Source organism: Cupressus sempervirens, chromosome 11 (genome assembly GCF_028749045.1).
Source record: "Cupressus sempervirens isolate cs-2001-9-10 chromosome 11, ASM2874904v1, whole genome shotgun sequence".
Classification (NCBI taxonomy): Eukaryota; Viridiplantae; Streptophyta; class Pinopsida; order Cupressales; family Cupressaceae; genus Cupressus; species Cupressus sempervirens.
The window spans coordinates 570548455-570556446 of NC_143128.1; positions in this window are offsets into that span (position 1 = coordinate 570548455).

Here is a 7992-nt window from a genome sequence, read left to right on the forward strand (position 1 = left end):
GTTGAGATTTCATTGGGGTTTTCTTCTAGAGTGTAGATTTGGACTAGCTAGGATTGGGATTGTGAGTTGGATCTTGAGAGATCTTGCAAAAAAAATGTCTAATTGTTATTTTATTTGGCCCTAACCTAAAAGGCCTTATAGTTAGACATATTGGATGCAAAAAATTATATCTATGGAAAAAGTATTGTGATTTGGTATTAGATCTTTCTTTTCTATTGTGTTTACGCTATGTGGTTATTTGTAGGGATCTAGATTACCTCCAACAAGGCTACCCTTGGATTCTCACTACATCAGGTGGTATCAAAGAAAAGGTTTTTCCAAATGTGTAGATAGATCACTAGGGATGAGGGAATTTGTGGCAAGATCTAGGGTTGGAGAACGTTGATCTTATGGAGCTGATTGATCTTCTAGATTTGGGGATTTTATTACTTAGGGTTTACAAAAATCTTGGAAGATGCCTCCAATAAGATTGAATCCTAGGGAAATTAATGATCTTAGTGATGCATTGGAGGAAAATATTTTAGAGTAAGGCTAACACAAACTAAGTTAAAAGGACATGCTACTCTTTGGTGGAAAGAATTGCAAATATATAGTGAGGAGGAAGGTGAAATGAAGATCACTAGACAAAGGTTTATGATGAGTAAGTTGATGGCTAAGTTCATTCTTACTGATTATGAACTTGAGTTGTTTAACAATTTGTATAATCTAAAATAGAAAGATATGTTTGTGAAACATTATACCAAGGAGTTCTCCAAGTTGACTATTTAGTCTGGGCATAGAGAATTGTCGAAAGAAAAGGTAGCTTTGTACATTAATGGTTTGACATTCAATATCCAAGATGAGATTGGTACATTGAAAATTGATATAGTTGAGGATGCTTATTGGTATTCCCTAAAGGAAAAATATAAGTTGAAGAGGAAAATTCAAGGTAATAATAGAAGAAAGGAGAAGTGGAATAGCTCGCACAAGCTAAACCAAGTGTAGAAGATGAACCAAAACTTCTTGATCAAAAGAGGAGGATAGATAGAGATGATTACTAGGGTACTTGGTACAAATGTGGAGGTGTAGACATAGATTTTTGGAATGTTCTTATGGTGGGAGAGTTTGTTCTATTGTGCATGAAGTTGAAAATCATGACACTAAACCTAAGTAAGGAGAAAGTTTTCTGGCTTTGCGAGTACTTGTTGGTTAGAGGAAATTCAATTCCTTGTCAGAGGACTAGTTTATTTAGGACTCATTGTAATTCTAGTGCTAATGTTTTCAATGTGATTGTTGATGGTAGTAGTACTCATAACCTTTTTTTTGAGGAGATGGTTCAAAAAATTGGTTTGAAGAGAATGAGACATTATTATCCTAATAGGATTGGCTAATTGCAAGGTGAACATGCTTTGGAAGTAAGGGATCATTGCCTTGTTGATTTCCAAATTGTACAGTATAAGGATCAAGTGTTGTGTGATATCAAGTAGATATGAATAATTTTCATATGTTGCTTGGTAGACCTTGACAGTATGATTGTAGCATTGGGCATGATTTTGTAAAGAATGTGTTTACTATTGAGAAAGGTGGTAGGAAGCATTTTTTGATTCCTTTATAGAATGAAAAAACATGGTAGGAGGAACTTGAGTATTGACAACATAGTTGAGTTGAAGTATTCTGAAAGGATTAGTGATCAAGATAGAAAATAGACCCATGGAAGACCAATGATGGATTTGAATAAGAAGAAGAACAAGGGAAAGAATGTACAAGTTGAAGACTGGGGTGATATGTATGTAAAGAACTATTTTTGGATTTATGTTCTAAATACTAGAAGATGCTCTTCTAGATACTAAGAACATATTTTTAAACCTAGGGTGTATGATGTAGGAGCATCCTAGGCTTGCTGGGAATCTTGCATGTTGGAGGGATTTTGGCTTGGAGCTATGGACTCAGTCACCAAAGGAGTGGTGCTTGGTCATTATTGGATATAGTTTTGGCCTAGAAACTTGGTCTATAAGGGGGCTCAGTCATTGAAGGATCTCAAAATTCACTGGGAGCTTGACATGCACAAGAAGCTCGATAATACTTATGGTTTGGCTAATACTCAGCTTTGTTTCTCTAACACTCAATCTAGTCTTGGATCTTTTTGGTTCCAAGTTGTCTTTGAGCTTACTTTTGGCACTTAATTTATGTATGGGTATTTAACTTATGTTCTAATTGACTTGTGGCTCAACATATATTTAATTTAAGGGGTTTAATTTAATTTGAAATGAATTGGGTTGACCTATGGCCTAGTTTGGTATAAGGGGGATTGTGAAGTCTTAGGGGGGAATTTATGTTATCTAGAATGGAGAAGAACATGAGGTGTAGGATAAAACTTTTGGAAGGGCTACCGATTTTGGTTAGAAAGCTAGGAGATTTCTTGGTGGACTTGCAAGATCATGTTGAGATTTCCTTGGGGTTTTTTTTGCAAACTGTAGATTTGGACTAGCTGGGATTGTAATTGTGAGTTGGATCTTGAGGGATCTCAGAAAACTCTTTTGTAATAGATATTTTATTTTTCCCTAACTCAGAAGGCCTTACAATCAAGCATATTCCATATAAATATTTATATCTATGAATAAAGTATTTTAATTTGGTATGAGATCTTGCTCAGGGGTGATCCCACAATAATGGGTTCCACTTTTTGACCATCTTTGACATTGAAATTAATATTTTTGAAAAAAACCTCATACTCAAGTGACTATATCTCAAAAGCTATGAATAATTTAAAGATGAAAAAAATAGTGATTTCTAGTACTCTATTCCTACATTGTAACCATACTTTTTAATTTAAACAAAAAAATTATTTAAGTCAAATTTTTCTTCTCCTCTGAAAAGTGGTACATATGAAAAATCAGTAATTTTAAAGAGTGATAGTCCACTTAACACACATAAATTTTTTGCTATAATTGATAAAGAGGTAATTCTTTTGGTGTTGAATTTGCAACATCAATATCCAGAGGATATATTTGGTTTGATTCAATTTGGTTGAATATTGTATAGTTTATGAAGTTTTGAAGTGACATCAATCATAATTCAGACATATATTTATTTTGAGAGAAATAACTTGAACTCATTTTATCATAAATTTAATTTTCTTTTTTCTTTAATTGAAAGCTATTTCAACAACTAATTTCCTAGATATTTTATTTTAAAAAATTGATCTAATTTACAAATTTTCCTGAAGTGTCAAAGACGGTGTTCAACTGTTAACGAACCTATAATGAGTTAAACTCATATTTGAAAGTCTTAATGAATATAATACATATTAAAATTATATTCATTGGAAAGTTTGCTCCGAGCAACACAAATTGGCATTTTTTATTTTATAGTAGGAGATCATTCAATCTCAATTTTGGAGGTCAAAACACCATTTTTTTCTTTCTTTAAAAAAGAAAATAGAAAATTTTAAAATAAAGAAACATATGTTCACGAGAACACTATGTTTGCACAAACATTTTTACATGTTCATGATGTCTTCAAAAAATGGCAATTTTATAATGAAAATAGTAACTTCTGTATGTTCACGTGAACTTTTATAACACTTATGTTCATGTGAACGTGCCTATTTATATTTGTTTATGTTCACACAAACATAAATGTAGGGAATGCTCGCACAAACATTTTCTTAATGTTCATATGAATAGTTAAAAATTGGAAATTGGAAATTTCCATCCATTTCCAATTTTGTTTGTACCACAAAAGTGGCACCCAATATTGTGTGGTCACCCTTTGTTGTGTTTCCAATGTGTGGTTATTTGTAGGGATTCAAATTACCTCCAATGGGGGCACCATTTAATTCTTGTTGTATCAATATTTATATTATTAGCTTAAATAACCAAAATATGTACCTTAATATATTCTTGTGCAATCTTGATAACTTCCAAGGATTATAAATCTTTTCTACTTTACATATTCACACAAGATTAGTCTACTAAAGGCTATTAGGCCTCATGAGAAGTTAAAGTGATTCAAACATTGAAAAATAGATTTGCAAAGGAAAGTTATTGTACATGCTAAAGAATTTTTCTACTTTTGGATTCATAAACATGCCAAAGAAGAATGGGAAAGTTATTGCACTAAAGAATTAAAGAAGGGGAAATTCTTATATGTTTGGTAAGTTGGTTCGTTATTTTATATTTTTCTTTTTGTATACAGTTTTACTTCACAAGAAAATTTTGGATTTATTATTTGATTTTAAATAGTCATTATTATATTATATTTAATTTAAAAAAAATTTAGATATGTTATTTTATATAGAGGTAGCTATAAGTTTATATTAAGAAACATAATTTTATTTTATTAAATATTTTGTGAAGATAGATTTAAGATACACTTTACTTTAACCCTTAGGTCAAATCTTAGTGGGTTGATTCTTCATTTATATATGGCTCTCAATTATATTAGATTATCAATGTTACACTATGTGAAACAAAATATCAAATAATAGAATAATCATTATTCTAAAAAGATTTATTGAAAAAATAGACTTCAATCAAAATTGGACAACCCTTCTCTATGGAAAAGATTCCTTGGTAATCCCTTGAGAAAATCCTCTTAAGGGGAGAAATGTATTGGAAATTGAAATAACGAGAACTTTGTCTTAGTGATGGAAAAGGAAATAAAAAATTCTTCCATGCCTCTACCAATATGAGAATATTAAGAAACAAAATTGTTAATATTGAGAATACTTCTAGTTTACTTGAAAATAAAGAAGATATTGTTGGAAATATAAGAGGTGTAAGTGAGAGGGTAGGGGTGAATCAATTACTACTAAAATAAATCCTATATCCCTTAGATGTTAGTAAAAAAATGCAAATTGAAAACTAAATACTGCTATAGCTCAGTAGAAACACAAAAATTGTTGTAGCTTAGTAATAATTGAATGAGCTTGGTAAATGATTAACATATAAACTTTAGATGTTATCTATGATTACCAATACTTTAACTTAGTTGCAAACACATAAAAAAAAATAGCATGAACATATTTGACACCAGGATTTAACATGGAAACCGAATTTGGAAAAAACCACTAATTGCAACTAGTTATTATTTTCTCTCTTCTAAAGTGAGCCCTGTTAGGAGCCAATCCTGTTAAAGGTTATAAAACACACTGTTAGGTGTGACCGTATTAGAGGATTTAATCACCTTATTAAAAGTGGCCTTGTTAGAGGTCTTGAGACAATTCAATAGAACTACCACCTTGTTAGAGGATTTGTAAATAACTATTAAGCTAACTATGTTAAGAGATTTGGATCACTGCTACAATGGTAAATAGTAATAATAAGATGACCTAATTTGAATGCAAGTAAATTACTGATTACAGATCTTTTTTTTGGCTTGTACTTGTTCCTTTCTGATCAAATCTAGCTTTTTTCCTCCACAAGGATATTTTGCTTATCCTTCAAATTTGCTTCCTCTTCAAATCATTAAATTTTCAATAGCATCTTCATACTTACACAACCACACTTTGAAATCACAACTTGACCTTATACTTATATCTTCCACTTTGTCAAGTTAGCTCAAATACAACTTAGAATAATTAACATTCATCACCTTAGTCTGTTGGAATCAATAGATAAATCAATTAAGCTTAATATGCCAAAATAAAAAAATCCTTCGTTCGATGACTCAACTCAGTAGAAACTAACTCAAAAATAATTTCCTTTGTTAACCAATAGAATCTCTCTTAACACTGCAAACTCGTAAAAATCCTTTAGCAACTGAGTGACCATGGTTAGCATTGGTTCCATCCAACTTTCTTTCATTAACTAAGTGATCTCGGTTAACACTCATCTTCTACATACTTTCCTTTGATGCCTTAGTGAACTTGGTAAATGTCACCTTTTGAACTAGGAAGTCATAGGAACACTTAGTAGACACAAAAAATGGTCTTTACTACTCGAGTGAGATCAACATATATTGACTGATAATGATATGATAGTTGTGTAACATGAAAGATAATACACAATTAATCAATTGTATCCAAAAATCTCCCTCTTTGGCATTGATGGTAACACAACATGTCATAACACAAGGAAATTTTGGATTAGTCCTTTGAGAACTCCCTCTGTCAGTATGAGCTCTTCCTTTCATTGAATTACTCCTCTATCTATAAAAAATACTAACAAGTTCATTCAAAACTTTCTCCCTCTTACAACAAACTTCTCCTTCTTTGGAAAACATCTCCCTCTTTAGTTCTTTAGTTCCTTACATTATTCTGGTTCAAAAAATTTCTTAGAGGTATGACAATAAACTTCTCCCTCTTTGAAAACACATGCCAAAGATAATAATTCCATAAATACTAATCTACCTTAAGTACTAATTCATTTGAAATATACCCTTGTCAGTTCTACAACAACTGATTGATCTTCAACTTAGCTCTTGTTAATGCATCACTAAACTTTATTTAGTGAACTTTAGATAGGGGAATGGCCCTTAGCTTACCTCTTAGATATAGAAATGCATTCTTACGTAATGGCTTGGTGAATATGTCTAAATCTGTTCCTTTGTATTAACATATTCTAATCTAACTTCTTTTTCTTGTACCAACTCTCTTAAGATGTGATATTTTATAGTAATGTATTTTGTTTTTTTTAAGAATTTGGTATAGCTCTAATACCATGTAAGAATTTTCCTTAGAGAAAAATCACCTGAGACAAAGAAGTACAATAACTAGCACAAAATAGACCAATAGAGTATGATAAGGATAACAACATGATATTCAATTGATTGTAATTGATTAATGTATGCACTAGAAGTGCCTGTATATAAAGGCCTCTAGAATGCTTCTAGAATGTCTAGGAGTTAGCAATATGATAAGCCTCACAACTAAGAACATGTCCACCACGAGTGGTTATCCTCCATTAAGAAAAGGAGTTGATCGTGCTCATGGCTATGTCGAATTCCCTTAAAGGAAGAAAAATTAACTATAAGCTTAGATCTGTGCCATGGCAACCTAGAAGAATCCAACCCTTGCTACTTTGTTGGATTGTGTACTTGCCTTTTCCTTCCAATGGGGATATTATTTGAAAAAGTTAGAAACTTAGGTCTTGTAATAGCTCTGTTATTAGGAGACAAAATGAATGATGGCAGCCATTCTGCATGAATTGATTTGGACGAATGACGATCAATTGTCTCAGAAGGCAATGATTTGGATGAAGAACCTAAAGCTTGGGAATCTTTGCAAATGTCAAAGATGTATGTCCTCTTAAATCAATTAAAATCTGCATTTGATAGAGGTTGTTGGTGGGACCTATCCCCTCATTGATTCATCCAAGCCCGTGAAAATATACCTCCTCTATTGCCTCTGCTAAACCCATGCCCTCCTCTGCAAAGAAATCTTGCTCCTCAGCTATCTGCATAAATCGTGTAACCTTAAAATTAAATTGAACAAAAATAAAAAATAAAAATAAAATTAAAATAAAAAATTAAAAAAATAAAAATAGAAGAGCTTTGCATATCAAGCAAAGCCTATTTTATACTGTTATCCACCATAACCGATATTATATCTGAATATATTTCAAAAAACTATATAATATCTTATTTAAGGCTAATCAAACCTAGGATATTTAAACATAATTAGATCTAGGATATGTAGCATTAAAATATAATGGTCTCCTCTTACAATATATATATATATATATATATATATATATATATATATATATATATATATATATATATATATATATATATAAGTATGGCTATTATCATGTTTCATTAGAAATTCCATGCAATAGTAACATTGGTAGGTTCTTGCATTTCACATTTTGGTAATTCTTCTGGTACATTTTGGACTAATTTCTAAAAAAATGGATTAGAGTCTATTTGAAATCTATGATCAAATTTCACTATCTAACAATTGCATGATATCTATAATACTCGTATAAAGCAATACATATAGCCATACAAAGAGCACAACTATCAAAATAACTCATGTCCAATGGAGAGTTTAAAAAATAGGCTAAGTAT